General features: G+C 52.4%; 1 protein-coding gene across 2 annotated transcripts in view; it reads right to left on the bottom strand.

The window, feature by feature from the left end:
- Positions 1 to 16553, bottom strand: part of GFRA1 (GDNF family receptor alpha 1) — a 194544-nt gene that overhangs the window by 38027 nt on the left and 139964 nt on the right. The gene's annotated exons all lie outside the window — the stretch shown is intronic.

Below are 16553 nucleotides of genomic sequence, written 5' to 3'. Positions count from 1 at the left end.
CTGCTGTAGAGCCTAAGACCATCGGAAAACACAGATATTTACATTACGATTCATTAACAATAGCAAAATTACAGTTATGAAGTAGCAACGAAAATAATGTTATGGTTGGGGGTCACCACAACATGAGCAACTGTACTAAAGGGTCGCGGCATTAGGAAGGTTGAGAACCACTGTTCTAGACAGACATAACTTTGCTTGATTCCTTTGTGGTTACGCCTTTTCCACCCCACAAAATACAGAAAACGCAAAGTCTGAAAACGGGAGCCTCCTCTCCAGTACAACACCCCCCCCCACCCCCACCCCTTGCCCACCTGAACGGCGTTGGCTTATTTGGGAGAAGTCTTTGGGGCCCACAACTGGAGAAACTAAGATGCGTTGCAGTTTCCATTCAATATTTATTTCTAACTCGACTCATTTGCATCTTGAGGAAATCAGCTTCCCTACAGCCTCACCGGAGATCCACGCTGGGAAAATATTTACTTTACACACAACCCTGTCCCTGGCATCAAAATAGGCTCCTGCCGCCCGTCTGTTCCCGAAATTCCTCCTGGCGCTAAAACTCCACGTATCTGTCCTGTAAGCCATCGCTCACCCACCAGCCGGGGGCAGTGCTTCTTCCAGCCAAGTGGCCATGGGGACAGCCTGCCTTTCTGCAACTGAAGGGAAAGGCAGAGGGATGCTCCCTGTGGCCCTGGTTTCACTGTCTCTCCCTGGGGGGAGGGGGGGTGTCTGCTATAGGTGGAGGTGATGCTGGGGGGGAGGGCGGAGGGGGAGGGGGTCTACCGATGAAAACGCAGTATGTCTGCAAATCTGGGGACTCCCCGGGGGCCAGCCAGTCCCCCCAATGTGCTGGGTGCCGGTGAAGTCGCAGAGACCCAGTGTGGAGAGGGGCCGCAGACACTCTGGTGTGGGGGAGGAAAGAGGGGGGAGAGGCCTCTTTGTGACCAACTGGCTGTTTTTCAGTCTGAAGAGGATATTGTTGGAGAAATCTGGCCTGCGAGCTGGGCCCTCTGAGGTCATCTCAGCAGACAACAGCTCTGTATCCATGTGAAGAGCACAATGGACCGCCAGAGAAGTTAAATTCTCCGGCGATTACGGCCGACAATGAACGGTTGTCTCAGCTTTCTTCTCCTTCGCTCCCCCGCGTGGGCAGCCCACAAACCCCGTGCTGTTTTCACTTCTTTCCGCCCAGGCAACTGTGTTTACTTAGCATCTTTTTACAAGCAGACCGAGCAAGGTAGGAAGTGGGATGATCACCAAGGTTTGTCCAAGGCCTGCAGGAAGCACATCTGCATCCCGTTATCACAGGCGTGCTTCAAGTAGCAGGGGACTGAAAGGTTCCCAGCACACGGCAGAGGCTGGGCAGTGCTCCTGGGAGACTGGCCTCTCCTCGGACCCTTGTAAACAAGGCGTGTCTGCCTCCCCCTCCCACCCATCTGTGCCGATCTGTGCGCTCCGTATGGTGTGGGCCTGGTTCCATCGCTGTGAATCCCCCGGGGCAGGTGCTGGAGCTCGGCTTCATTGTCTTGCACGGCACCTGACCCTCTCTGGGGGGCCCCTTATGTGGCTTCCCAGCAGGGCCAAGTGCTGAAGCCAAGTGACTCGACAAAACCCTCCATCTGAGACTCAGGCACGCAGGTGGGCGCGCCTGGCTCTCTCCCGCAGCCTGAGCCTCGCTGGCCTGTTCTGCCTCTAATTGAACACACTGGAGCGCATAGACCCCGGCCATTGCCTGTAGCCTGGTGAAAGGATTTATTTTTCGGAGGAAATCCCTGGAGGTGGCCCAGGCTCACCCAGCTGGCTCCAATGGCATCCAGCTTGGATGGAGTGTTAATTTCAGAAGTATTTTCCTGGTCATGAAAGTTAATGATCTCGCCGTCCCGGGCTTCTAACTTTGCAAAAGCCAACAGCGGGGGCAGGCAGCTCCGGCTCCCGCTCTGCACGCCACCCGATCGATCGATCCATCGGCTCTCTGACCTGGCAGCCCTGCGCACCCCACCCGGTGAGCCCCACCCCCACCCAGACGGATGAAAGGTCGCTCTGTCTCCGTGTCTCCCGTTTCTCGTGGTCTCTCGAGGAGACTATTATTAACTGAACAGTCCCGTGATGTGGATGACTGTCCCTGAGCGCGAGGCGACTGCCACCAGACTCATTTTGCTTAACAACCTCAGAATTGACTCACAATTGGACTCTGGAACGAAAGGCTAATTGAGTCAGTCTGCTGCACCGGGCACAATCCCGACTCAGAGGAGAAAGCAGTATGTACTGCTCCGAGCAGAATGCTGGGCGGCCCGGTGCTGGAGAGAAGCCCATCAGCAGGGACCCTGGCCCTCAGACAGACACAGCCAGCAGAGGGGATGGGCGTTTCAGAGGGACGGTGAGCGCAGGCAGCTTCGCTAAAACACGGCCACTCCCACGGTTCCTTCGCGTCGGACCCAGCTGCCTGGGGCCTTTCTGTTTGGAGACAGGATCACATTATAGGATTGCATTTTACAGAGATAAAAACCGAAGTAAAAAGAAGTTTACACAGTGGAGTGATGGAGCCTGCTCATTTGCTAGCCGACGGGTACATTTTCAGGAATTTCATGAGGAATGGCAGTGGTAGCTTGTAAGCGGCCTCGGTGGGAATATTTACACCACAGTAATCAGCGCACACCGCAAATCAGGGCTTTGTGTTGTTCTGGGAGAAGAGTTTTTAAATATTTACCAGCACAACCCTTTTTAAGAACCAGTATGTGATACTGTCAATCCCACCCATAGAACATGTGTCGTGGCTGGGCAGTCCGTTCCTGCCCTGGCTGGACAGATGTCCTCTCCCATCCCCAGACACCTCTGGCCCAAAGGAAATGGCGTAGCTCCAAGTAACTTCCGGTTTTCAGTACCTTCCAAAGAACGGAAACAAGCCTCCCCCACAGGTACTTCCTTCTCTTATCAGCTCTTCCTTCGCAGTTCTCTGAAATCTCCTTTTCTTTTTCTTTATGTTTTTTAAAGTTTATTGGGGTGACATTAACAGGGTCATATAGGTTTCAGGTATAGATTCCTATGTTACAAAGCCTCTGTATTGCACTATGTGCCCCCCACCCTGAAATCTCTTAAAGCAATGTGGGCCGATGGTTCCACATACTGACAGAGCAGCTGCATTTGTGTCCGTTCCATTGATGGAGTGATGTGTCAAGTGTTGTGATCTAATGATAAGCTCCCTGTCCCTGAACTCCAATAACTCACAGTCTAGAAGCTGAGAGAAACATGGAGAAAGAGTATAATAATACAGTGGCTAGCTCTTGATAAAAAAAAAAGAAAGGCTGCTAATAAAAATGTTAACATGAATGAAGTGCTTAGTAGATGCCGGGTATGTCTTTACACACTTAATATTTTTTTCCTAACAACTCCAACAAGGTAGGGACTGTTGTTTCCCTCCCCTAATTTTCTAGATAAGAAAACCACAGCCTGGCAAGTTTAGACCAGAGCAGGGGTGGGGAACATATAAGGCCTGAGCAATCATTTGGTCTGGCCCTGCCAAGGCATGAGTTAATTCAATGTCTGACTAAAGACAGCAGGCTAATTTTTAAGTTGGTAATCCTGTATGGCCCGCAAAGGATGTTATAAATACCCAAATGGCCAGTGGCAGAAAGGAAGTTCCCTACCCCTGGACTAGAGAAAAATAGTGAGTTGTCGGAAGCGGGATTTAAAATGCTTTCTTTTTAACTGATTTTTAGAGAAAATGGAAGGGAGAAGGCGAGAGAGAAACATCTATGTGAGAGTGAAACACTGATCAATTGCCTCCTGCATGCTCCCTACCTGGGATGGAGCTGGTAACCCAGGTGTGTGAATAAAACTAGAGCACAGGGAGAAACCAAGATGGCGGCATAGGTAAGCACCTAAACTGCTGCCTCGCACAACAATTTCAAAACTACAACTAAAAGACAGAATGGACACCATCCAGAACCACAGGAAAGCTGGCTGAGTGGAAATTCTACAACTAGAAGGAAAGAGAAAAGCTCACAGAGAATTGGAGGTACGGCAAAGGGGCTTTGTGCGTGCAGAGAGGAAGGGCGGCTGAGAGCCTGGCTGACTTTCTCTGGTGGGAGGGGGAAGGAAGCCCCCGACTGCACTGAACCCCAGTTCTGACTGCACTGAACCCCAGTTCTGGGCGAAACCCCATGGACCCAGTCTCATACAGGGGGGGTCTGGACTGTCAGGTAGAGAGAAAGGCACCCGGAGACTCGGAGACCCGGGGGAGACCCAGGGGAGCCCCGGCGGGCAGAGGTCTGGTGGCGTGCGCGCCAGTGCGCACAAAGACTGCGGAGGTTGCCACAGGCATTCCCTAGTGGAAGGGAGTCGGAAGCTCCTGACTGCACTGAGCCCCAGTTCTGACTGCACTGAACCCCAGTTCCAGGCGAGCCCCTGGGGACCCACGCTCTTGCGGGGGGAATCTGGGCTCTCGGGCGGAGACTCGGGAGCCGGGGAAGGCAGAGGTCTGGAGGTGTGCGCGCGCAAGGGCAAGGCTAATGGGAAGCCAAAACTGTCTGCTCCGCCCTGAGACTCCACCCCATCCAAGCTGAGCACAGAGGCTTTTGCAATTTGGCAAGTCTAATCCTATAAGGCTGTCTCCAGCACCGAACTTCTCCCAGCATATACACAGCTGATCCTCACAGCCAACTGGCCTGGAGGTCAATTCCTCCCAGTGATACCAACAACAATCAAGACTTAACTACAACAAGGCTGTACACACAGTCCACAAAGGGGTGCACCAAGAGTATCCACCTCAGGTTAACTGGGGAGGCCGACCCACTGGGCCATATAGGAAACCTAGCACACAAAGCTACCCTACCAACTCAGGGAAGCAGTGAAAATGTGGCAACAAAGAAACAGATCACAAATGAAAGAAATGGACGAAAACAAATGACTGGATATAGAATTCAAAACCACGGTTATAAGGCTTTTCAAGAATATCCTAGAAAAGGCCGATAAATATAACGAGACCCTCGAAGATATGAAAAAGGACCAACTAGAAATTAAACATACACTGACTGAAATAAAAAATATTATACAGAGACCCAACAACAGACTAGAGGAACACAAGAATCAAGTCAAAGAATTGAAATACAAAGAAGCAAAAAACACTCAACCGAAAAAGCAAAAAGAAAAAAAAAAAATCCAAAAAGTTGACGATAGTGTAAGAAGTCTCTGGGACAACTTCAAGCATACCAACATCCGAATTATGGGGGTGCCAGAAGAAGAGAGAGAGCAAGATACTGAAAACCTATTTGAAGAAATAATGACTGAAAACTTCCCCCACCTGGTGAAAGAAATAGACTTACAAGTCCAGGAAGCGCACAGAACCCCAAACAAAAGGAATCCAAAGAGGACCACACCAAGACACATCATAATTAAAATGCCAAGAGCAAAAGACAAAGAGAGAATATTAAAAGCAGCAAGAGAAAAACAGTTAATTACCTACAAGGGAGCACCCATATGATTGTCAGCTGATTTCTCAACAGAAACTATGCAGGCCAGACGGGAGTGGCAAGAAATTTTCAAAGTGATGAATAGCAAGAACCTACAACCAAGATTACTCTACCCAGCAAAGCTATCATTCAGAATTGAAGTGCAGATAAAGAGCTTCACAGATAAGAAAAAGCTAAAGGAGTTCATCACCACCAAACCAGTATTATATTAAATGCTGAAAGGTATTCTTAAAGAAGAGGAAGAAGAAAAAAGTAAAGATAAAAATTATGAACAACAAATACATATTTATCAACAAGTGAACCTAAAAATCAAGTGAATTAAAAACCTGAGGAACAGAATAATCTGGTGAATATAATAGAATCAGGGGCATAGAAAGGGAGTGGACTGATAATTCTCAGGGGGAAATGGGTATGGGGGGCGTTCAGGAAGAGAGTGGACAAAAATCATACACCTATGGATGAGGACAGTGGGGGGGAGGTAAGGGCAGAAGGTGGGGTGGGAATCGGATGGAGGGGAGCTATGGGGGGAAAAAGGAGAAACAATTGTAATAATCTGAATAAAGATTTATTAAAAAAAAACAACAAAAAAACTGGAGCACGGGACAATGCCCAACCAACTGAGCCACACTGGCCAGGGCTAGAAGCAGGATTTAAAATCACACATTCTGACCCCCACAGCTTACGCTTATAATAGGACTCAGCTACACAAGCTGGCTTCAGAGAGGCCGTGGCACTGGGACTGAGACTTGGAGGATGTGTAGGATCTATGGGGCCACGGTGGAGGAAGGTGTTCCCGGCAGAAGGAAGAGGCATAGGATTAAGTAACCACACTCATAATAATCTCAGGGTAACCATAATGTGGTGTTTGTATGTGCCAGGCACTGGTCTAAGTGCTGTATTCACACATCCGATTCTCACAACAGCCTTAGTAAGTGATACCGTGAGCACCATTTTACAGATGAAGAAACTGAGGCAAAGAGGAGATAAGTAACGCCTTCCCGGAGGTAGAGCTATTGGGGTAGAGCTGGAATGTGACCCTATTTAATCTGATTACAGAGCCGGGAATCCTTATCCATCACCACCTTTCACACAAGCACCCTCCAGAAAATAGTTTGTCATTCCTGGGGATGGCAGGGCCACAGGGGGCAAACGCTGAGTGACGGGAGATGGCCCCTGCCAGGTGAGGCTGCAAAGAGCCTTGAATGACCGACCCAAGAGCTTAACTAATGAAGTTAAGCTTTTACTTGAAAAGCAGTGGAAGCCACTGGAGGATTTTACACGGAGAAGCAACAAGATCTGATTTGCATAAGAGGAAGCCTCTGTCGTCTCCCAATGGTTCAGCAAAGACTTGCTCAGTACCTACTCTGTGACATCACTGGTCTAGCAGCGATGGGGAGGGCAGGAAATTGGCCCAGGACGGGCTACTTAGGAGGCTGCCGCCAGCGGTGAACCGAAGGGAAGAACTGAGGGCCGGAAGGGGAGGAAGAAAGGGTCCACTGAGGGGTGGGCATCGCTCAACCAGAAGTCAAGACTGGAAAGAGGGGGTGGGCAGAATCAGGACATGGACACCTGGGCAGACACTGGTGCTGTGGGGGCAGACACGGGAGGACAGGTCTGCAAGGAACGTGGAGGGCTGGGGTGGAATCGTGCTGAGTTCACGGTGCTGTGGAGACCCAAGTGTCTAGTAGGTTGTTAGGACCCAGATCTTCATCTGTCCAATCCGCAATCACGGCCTGAGCACTAGCGATCCCCCTCCCCTCCCCCAGCATCCAGGAGGCCAGCCCCTCTGCACGCTCCCGCTGCCCGCCCGGGGTGAGGAATCACGCCGCAGCCCGTTTGAATGGCTTCCCCGCCGGGGCTGCAGCCATCCGAGCCAGAACGCTTCCACATCCAGTGGGATTAACAAAGGAAACCCACAATGGGGCTTCTTCGGGAGACATGAAATCTCCATGACGACAGCAGCGATGAACACGGTGGTTTTTCTGGGACAAAACGAACATGAAATGAAGAGTCACTCATGGAAAAAAACCTATCTTCCTCTGAAAGAGAAGGGTCCCTGCTCTTAAAGAGAGGAGCAACATGCCGGCCCACACCACGCTGGCCTCGGGAGACCCGAGGAGGAGGAAACGGTGGCTTCGGCAGGAAATGCCACGTTAAAGGGAGCGTGCTGCTCACTGGGGGCAAAAAAGCGATTATAATGATAAAATGCAGGAGCGTCTTCTCAAACAGCGGAGGGGCCTTTGACAGCGTGGGGCTCACCATTTACCTACCGATTTTCTAACGCTTTCAGGAGAAGTGCGAACAGGTGAAAACCTTACCAGACGTGCCGGCTTAACTCCTCCTGATTACCCCGAGGCCTTCAATGTCTTCTCGCCGTGTGCCTGGTGGAACGGAGCCCTGGACTAAGCCTGTGAGCTCTTGGATGCGGTCCAGGCTCTGACACTAATTAACCAGAGTTTCTAAATATTAGTTAAGCTCTTGGATTTCCCTCCCACTTCAGAAATATGGTCTATGGCAGCGGTCGCCAACCGGTGGTCCCTGAGATCTGAGAGGTTGGCGACCGCTGGTCTATGGGACACTCGAAGCTACTTGGGGAGAAAAAACCCCACTTGCTTTCACAGCGTTATTATTTCTCTTACCCGTGGTTGCATTCCGCTGTTACATATGATGTGAGCGTCATGGCATTGGGGTTCCTTGGAGTATAGAAACCAAGATTTTTCTAGAAGACGCCCTCATCGCACCTACAAGCTCAGGGCCCAAGAGGTTAAGGCCCTGCCTAGAGCCACATGCGCGGTGGTGGTGGCACAGGGCCCTCCCTGAGAGGAACTGCCAATGGCCGGGACTCAGCCCTGGAAGGGGAACATGCAGAGGGCGTTGGGCTTTCATTTTTCTGGGATTTTACTTAAGTCATCAAACATCTCATCGCTCTCCCTCTGCCACCATTTGGCCAGATTGTTCTTCAGAGCCTTCTTCCTAACGTTGCGCTGACTTAGCCTCAGGGAGCACTTTGAACACAACGCAGGAGCACAACGGGGGCCGCACGGTGCAGATGGACTGGCCGGCGTGGCTCAGTGGTTGAGCGCAGACCCAGCAATCAGGAGGTCACGGTTGGATTCCCAGTCAGGGCACATGCCCGGGATGTGGGCTCTATTCCCAGTGGGGGGCGTGCAGGAGGCAGCCAGTCAATGATTCTTTCTCATCATTGCTGTTTCTCTTTCTCTCTCTCTCACTTTCTCTCTCCTTTCCTTTTTAAAATCAATAAAGATACATATATATATATATATATATATATATATGTTTTTATTTTTTTTTAAATATATTTTATTGATTTTTTTTACAGAGAGGAAGAGAGAGGGATAGAAAGTTAGAAACATCGATGAGAGAGAGACATCAATCAGCTGCCTCCTGCACGCCCCCTACTGGGGATGTGCCTGCAACCCAGGTACATGCCCTTGACCGGAATCAAACCTGGGACCCTTCAGTCTGCAGGCCAACGCTCTGTCCACTGAGCCAAACCGGTTAGGGCAGTGGTCGACAAACTCATTAGTCAACAGAGCCAAATATCAACAGTACAACGATTGAAATTTCTTTTGAGAGCCAAATTTTTTAAACGTAAACTTCTTCTAACGCCACTTCTTCAAAATAGACTCGCCCAGGCTGTGGTATTTTGTGGAAGAGCCACACTCAAGGGGCCAAAGAGCCGCATGTGGCTCGCGAGCCGCAGTTTGCCGATGACTGGGTTAGGGCTATATATATGTTTTTAAAGAGGGCAGTGAGTCTATGGGTTAACGAGGCCCCCCTTTAATAAGGGTCTCTGGGACCAGCCACTGCCCACACGGGAGAAACCCAGGGCCTTGGAACAGGATCCCCTTATTAATCTGCCTGTGTAAGAAATCCCTCGTATTCTTCTTGGAGCCCAGTGTGAGAACGAGGGCGTTGGAGTCTTGGTCTTCAAGCCTTTCACTGCTGAAAGCTTCCTCAGCGGGCCAGTGAGAGGAAGCAAAGCATGCCAGGCCCGCAGGGGCGCACACCTGTGCTCATCCCAGCCCTGCCCGGCTCCAGGCTCTTGCACCTTAGGGAGTCATTTCACTCCTCCACCTCTCAGTTTCTTCACCTGGGAAATGGGTGCGTGTTCCCACTGGCTGCTGCAGGACCTCAATGTCAGTTACATCCAGCGCCTCCCCAGAACCCAGAAAACACATTGCCCAATAAACTCTTACTTCCCACCCCTCCATCTCTTCTCCCCAGTCCCTGGTCCCTCCCACCGTTAAGCCCTTGCAGCTACAACAACAACAACAACAACAACAACAAAAACCACACCAAACACAGAAACACACATCCTCGTCTATCGTCTGCTGCATACTCCCAACAGGCTACCCCTCTGTGGCTGAAGTCGGCAACTCTGACCACCACAAATCTGAGGCGTCCCAGGCCAGGGACCCTGTGGGCATGACGTAAAACATCTCAGTCTCATGAGCTCACCAAATAAATGCATTTTAACAAAAGCTACTTTTTGCCCCCCTTGGGGGTTTAGGGGGGAAAGGCATAGGTTGACAATGACGAAATGTCAGTAAGTTAGTTGATGCTGCTCATCTCTTAGGCAGAATGAAAATAATTGGGGAAACATGCTGCTGATATGAGACCTGGGCCGACCGAGCAGGAGCGCAGTCCCGGTCCCTTTCTGCTGCAGTGACACAAAGCAGATTTCCCTCCCTCGGTGTCTAGTCAATTACCTTAGCCCTCCTTCCCCGCCGGCCTCCCGGGAGACAGCACATCTGGAAGGCAGCCTTGGGCAAATCAGGACCTCTGTTAGATCCATTTGGCAGGGGACGGTTTCTGGCCTTGCTGTTCCCCACGTTGGGCTGCGCACACTGGCTCCTCGGAGCAAAGGCCCAGCATTTACGAGGGGGGCGGGGGGAGGGCAGGCTGTGCAGCTGGGGGCTCAGGCCGCCCCTCAGAAAGCTCAGGTCCTCCTGCCATCTGGGAGGACGTGTCCACTCGGGAGCAAAGGCCCTGGTTCCCAGGCCCCCGGCACAGATGCCCCAAGCCCCGCACACTGTGTGCTCCCCGGCTCTTCACAGGGATTCCCGCTCCTGCTGGGATTAAAGCCTCGCTGATGGACGTGATTCTCGGTGCCTCAGCCAGACCGCAGCCCACGGTGCCGGGAAAGAGGACTTTGAGGTCTCCGAAGCCTTCGAGACTCGCCTGATGCCCATCTCCTGGGCCGGGAAGGGCTCTGCGGCCAAGCAGAGGCCAATGCCTGTTCCCCCAAACCCCCGCTCAGCTTGATTTCGATACTGGAGAGGCTACACCCCCTTTAACAAACGCCCGCTCCCCACTCGCCCCGAGGAACCCCAACCACGTTGCTCCTCTGGCTCCTCGGCAGCTCCTGGCCAGGCACGCGGGTCCCTGAGGCTGTGGTCGCTGCCCTCTGCGCTTGGCCCCCAGGGCTGCGAGAAAGCGCCCTCTCTCCCCCGGGAGGAAGCAATGCTGGGTCCCAGGAAGGGCCACGCCTCATTGTTGTCCACGCGTCCTGCCTAGGGTCCCTCCAGGGCGAGAGTTGGTGACAGCAGTCTATGGGGCAGAGATAGGAAGCTTCCTTAGGCTCTCTGATCACATCAGACTGCAGCAGCTCCTGAGGGAAGACCGGGGCAGCATCCGATCCATCTCGGCATCCCTCACACAGACACCTTGCCTGAACCCTGACAGCCGTCAATCAGGATCAGCAGAGAGGCTGGCGGGCTGGACAGCTCATCTCTGCGTGGCACATTTGAAAAGCAAGTTACGGTAGTTGGCAAGGGCATCCATTCCAACCTAGAAAGGGCTCTTGGCAGCCTCTGATTGGATGCCCCAGAGCGGCCCTTCGGCCAGGGCCTCCTCCCGCTCCAACCAATCTTTCCCATGCACAGCCTGATGATGCCCCGGTTCCACAGACTGTAAGTCATAACGGGAGCACAGAACATTGCAAACAACCCTACGCGGCGGCGCCAAGTCAATAAAGTTGTTTTGTGCTACCCACACTACAGCATGTCCATTAGTGTAGAAAACCCAGCTTTGACAATACTTGCTTTTATGGGAAGAAGTGGAGGGAGAAAAGACATTGGAGTTTTCTGGATGCTGAAACTCTCCAATAGCTTTCTGATGGGATAGCAGCGGAGGACAAATATGCTGGAACGCTTGAAGAATACATCTTATCCCATTCGGCGTTTCTATTGCTGCAGGGAAACTTGGGCGGGCGGTTGTGTGACTTTGAGCCACAAGGAGAAATGGAAATCTAGATGTTCAACCCGTCTTTCACAGGGAGAGCCAGAGCTTACATCTCCAGACCGACACGGTGTGGGTTTATTTCGTGGGGAATCCTGCAGGCACCCCCACCTTAAGGAGTGAGTGACAGAAGCTGCCTCACATTCCTCCTGGAACCTAAGAAGCTCCGAGTCGCCGGCTCAGGAACCCTGGGCTGGGAAGGGCGCCCAGCACGGCTCCATTGAATTACTGATGCCCTAACTAACCCTCTCTTGCTTCAGAAAGAAGTGTGAGATGCATTCCGGTGTAGCTTTGATGCAACAGAATCAACGTTAAAAAAAATCAACGGGATTGGAATCCATGGCCATAGAAAGATAATGCACACATACCCCCGGCTAGAGGAAAGCTGTGCATTTGGTTCTGTGCCTTCTCACAACCTCTGGGAAGCCAGGGGAAATGACGATTTTGGTATGATGATTCACGACATCCCAAAATGTAGATCAAGACAGAAGCTCGCAAGAAACAGTGCTTGGGGTAGGCAGAATAATGGCGCCTGATGACATCTCCACTCGAATCCCTGGAACCTAAGAAACCGTTCATGACAAAGGGCCTCTGCAAATAAGATTGCGGTTGTGAGCCGTGAGGTGGAAGAGATTATCCTGGATTCCTCAGGTGGGCCCAGTGTGACCACAAGGGTCCTTGAAAGTGGGAGGAAGGCAGAGCCATGGGATGTGAGAAAGGTTGGGCTGGCCTTTGCTGATTTTGAAGCTGGAGGGAGGGGCCCTGAGCCAAGGAATGAGGGCGGGGAAAAGGCGAATGTTCGCATCATGACGTTTACAGCCAGAGGAAACGGAGTCTAATTACTTTAGGGAAACACGGGTACGTTCTAGAAATTATCCCAAATGCTTCCTGGCCTCCTTCAGTCAAACAGTGCTTCTCTGGGAGATCCCAGAAGACGAACAATTAAAGCTACACGCTTCACTTTAATCGTTTGGAAAAACTCCTTCCCCTGACCCCACCCCCAAAGGATAAGCCCTAATACCTCCGAGGGAGGTGTGGCCCCACGCTCCAAACTCATCGGAATGTTCATTTACCTTTGGGACATTAAAGGGGCCGAGTTTCTGTGTGTCCAGGGGGTGTAGTGGGGGGTGGGAGGGAGGCAGTGAATGTCCGACTGGCTAACAGCCTCCACTTGCACAAACAGACTTGAAGCAGAAACATATGACAGTAACATCCCCTATTCATCTTTAATAGGGTTGCAGACGTCCTAAGGAAAAATATGCTCAACAGTCAATATGCATCCGGTCGCTTCTCCTCCAGCCAAGTTGTTCTAAGGTCAACAGAGACCTGGAGCTCAGCAAACAGCTGGTCCCTCATACCGTCCTTCCTAGCCGGGGTCTTGTTCAGGCGACCGGGAACTGTGGGGTTACACATCCACAGAACACCTCACTCCTTCCAGTCAGGTTTCAATCCTCCTCCTTTTCAGAGAATCCATGACCCTGCTTTGTAATCCCTTCTCATGCTCCACATCCTCTACTCAGCAGCACCTTCCCACCCCCTCACCTCGTGCCTCGCTGTTCTACACTTTGTCCTAGAGCTCCCCGCTATGAAAACTACACAACCCCCTACTTTTCTGCAGGGCAGTGGGGCTGTCTTACATGGTCCACCGAAGCCATGTTACTACTGACCTGTCTCCCCAACCACGCCACCCAACGGGTGATCTTAGGGCCTGTTTGTTTGGTTAGTTATTTTTACCGGAACAGTGCAGATGTTACAGCAATGCTAAAGCCAACCAGTTTGATTCTTAACTGCATCAAGTAAATGGAGCCATTGAAGTCTTTTTAAAGGTATTTTCTCCCAAAAACTGAGGGACCAGCAAGATCCACACACTTTGTACCGGAAGTAGGCAGCCCGGCGTCCGGAACCCGGGCCCTGCAGACACCTCTGGGTGTGCGTCCCAGCGGCATCCCTTGGATGCCCACAGACGCTACTCAGGGTCGCGCCTCGTCATCGGTGAAATGGGGAGCGACGTGACCGCCCCCACTCCCAGGGCTGCTGGGAAGTGCTTAGCACAGTGCCTGGCACACAGTAAATGTCAAACAAATGCTGCTTTCCCCATCCTCCTCCTCCTCGTCACCATCGCCGTCATCCACACGTCCCTGCCACGTTGTCCCTGGCTCAGCCGATTTGGGGCCCCCGAGTCCTGTACAACCAGCCACGCTGCCCCCGGCTGTGGCTCACGTCCTAACCGGGTGGTCGGGTGAGTCACGGCACAGAACCATCGGGCGGGAGGAAGGTGCCCGAGTCAGTGGCTGCCCTTTGCTGGGGAGCTCACATCACTGACTCAGACACAGCACCTCCAAGACGCCTCTCTTCACGGTTACTAAGGGTCACCGACACAGCGCGTGCCCCCGAGGCTGCCAGCACGGTCCCCCCGACTGCCCATTCAGTTTAGACAATAGTGAATCGAGGACTCCAGGCCCAGCGTCCTTCATCCCCTTCATGCCTTCCTGTGCGTCGTGTGGTGTGTCAATAGCTGTCTATTCTGCACAGAATGGTCTTGAGGTGACACACGCTCGAAGCGCCCCTGGACTTTGTCTGTACCCGCATCTGTCCCCTCACCCCCCCGCCCCCCGTTTTCCCGAATGCTACCAGACTATACAATGCTGAAGGGTGAGGCTTAGCAGCTGGCCTCACATAGCAGGGTGACATTCCCACATGCTGCTTGAACCCGTGGGTGCCTACAAGTGTGAAGCAGTAAGAACCTGCCCCCTCGGCCCACAGAGCCTACGCCGACGGTCTCTGCCTGCCACTGGGGGCGAAATGCTACGTTTGGAGTCTTAAGCTTTCTTTGTCCCCTAAGATCAAACCTGGGGAAAGGGTGAGGGAGAAAGGGGACAGACTGTGTCCTGTGTGAGGTGGCGGGCCCGCTGCTGCTGCTGCTGCACAGAGGCCTCATTGAGCCCTCCCAGCTGCCCCGTGAGGATGGAGTCATTACTTCCATTTATAGACGTGACACGGAGGCCTCGAGCTGCCCCGTTCTAGGAGCAGCCAAACCAAGGTGCCAACCGACCCGCCTCACTCACAAACACACGGACAGCGATCGGGGAAGGAAAAACAAAAAACGTCCCAGCTCCTGCTCGGGGTGGTACTTCTCACATGCTTCAGTTCCTGCTTTTCTTGGAGGCCACATTTTCTGCGTAATTAACGGCTTTGGAAAATGACAGCTCGATTTCCCATTCACTGAGTTGGAAATGCCCACGGAAGTGGAAACGCCGAGGTGACTGCAGGATAACTAACTTGGGGTACCGCCTGGGAGAGGCCTGGGGTATCCCTGGGTAGAGCTGAACTCTGAGCTTGGCTGAGACCTGAGCATTAATTAGACATGACAACCACCCAGCCCCTGAGGGTGGCAGGCTGTGGGTGCTGGCCGGAGTGGGGTGCCCTTGGACCCCCACAGGCTGTTGTCTGGATGAGGAGGCAGCCAGCCTCCTAGGAATACTGGGGTCTCCCTTCTCCCCATTCTTTGACCCATTCCTTTCTCAGTGGATAAAACACATTTGAGCAGGATGAAAGAGAAGCACCCCCTACCTTTGGAATTTAAAAAAAAAAGAGAGAGAGAGAGAGAAACGGTAAATCTAAGTTTAGGTCTAGGCTGGAAGGGGAAGCTAGGTCTCCCTGCCTGCGCACTTCATGGGTCCAAGCACATGAAACGGCCACTGGGCAGAGCAGAGGGTCCCCTGTGCAGAGGAAAAAGCAGGGGAGGGGATCCATCAGCGGCCCATAGTCTTACACCAGGGGTCTGAGTCTAGGGTCCCAGAGACCCCCTTCAGGTCCCCATCCCCCAACCTACCCCACTTCTGGGAATGATTCCAGGTCTCCCATACCTCCCTGCTCCCCCAATGACAGTTCAGCAGGGAGTCCCAAGTCCAAACGTTTGACCGGCACTGTTCTCAATGCAAAATCCACAAAACAGAGGATTTCCTATGATTAATGAACTGGCCATGGGGCAAGGAGAAGGTAGGAAGGCAAACACCTGGATGACCCCAATCGGGGGACACAATCATGGATGATTTTGAGTTGGTTGTCACTCCGTGACGGCAAAGAATCCATCTCCCGTGGGATCCACAGCCCGGCCCCTCACAGGGGCCGCCTTGGGGTAGCTGAGGCCTGGACTTTGAATTCCAATGACAGTTCAGCAGGAAGTCCCAAATCCAACCAGGTAAATGGGGGTGGGGGGAGGGCTCCTGGGAAAAGGGCACACGACTTACACATCTAGGGCCCTTGGGGTCCAACAGACTGAGCTCAATAAACGTGACTGCATTCGTAATAATAATAAAAAACCACCGGGAGGATCTTTTCCTATTTGTAGAAAGGACTCCTGCCATTACTAAGCTGTCACAGAGAAACCACTCTCTAGCAGGAAAGCGTGCCCCAAAGGAAATCAGGTAAAGTAGGAGGCTGGCGAGCATGTATTACCTGGGCAGGCCTTCCTTTTCAAGGACGCCGAGAGGTTCCGATGGACATTACGTCCTAACTCTCCGTGGACACTGCCTCCCAGCGAGGCTGTCTCGGCTGCTGAGCCAGGAGGGGGTCGATGCCGAGCCTGGCCGGGATCCTCATCCTGCCTGCCCGGAACTAAAGGCCGAGAGCCTGCGCCGTGAAGGAACATTGCATTCTTGTCACGACCGGCAATCGTTTGGAAATGGTGACAGAACCTGGGCTTCAGAGTTAGCAAGGCCAGGCTGATTCCCAAATCTCCACGTGGCAGCCGGCACTGCTGGGCTGTCACTCGGTCACTCGCCGGCTGTGCCCGTGCTGGGTGGCTGGGCTGATGCAAGA

This window comes from Plecotus auritus (assembly GCF_963455305.1).
Source record: "Plecotus auritus genome assembly, chromosome: 9".
Lineage (NCBI taxonomy): Eukaryota > Metazoa > Chordata > Mammalia > Chiroptera > Vespertilionidae > Plecotus > Plecotus auritus.
This window is presented reverse-complemented; position numbering and strand designations above follow the sequence as displayed.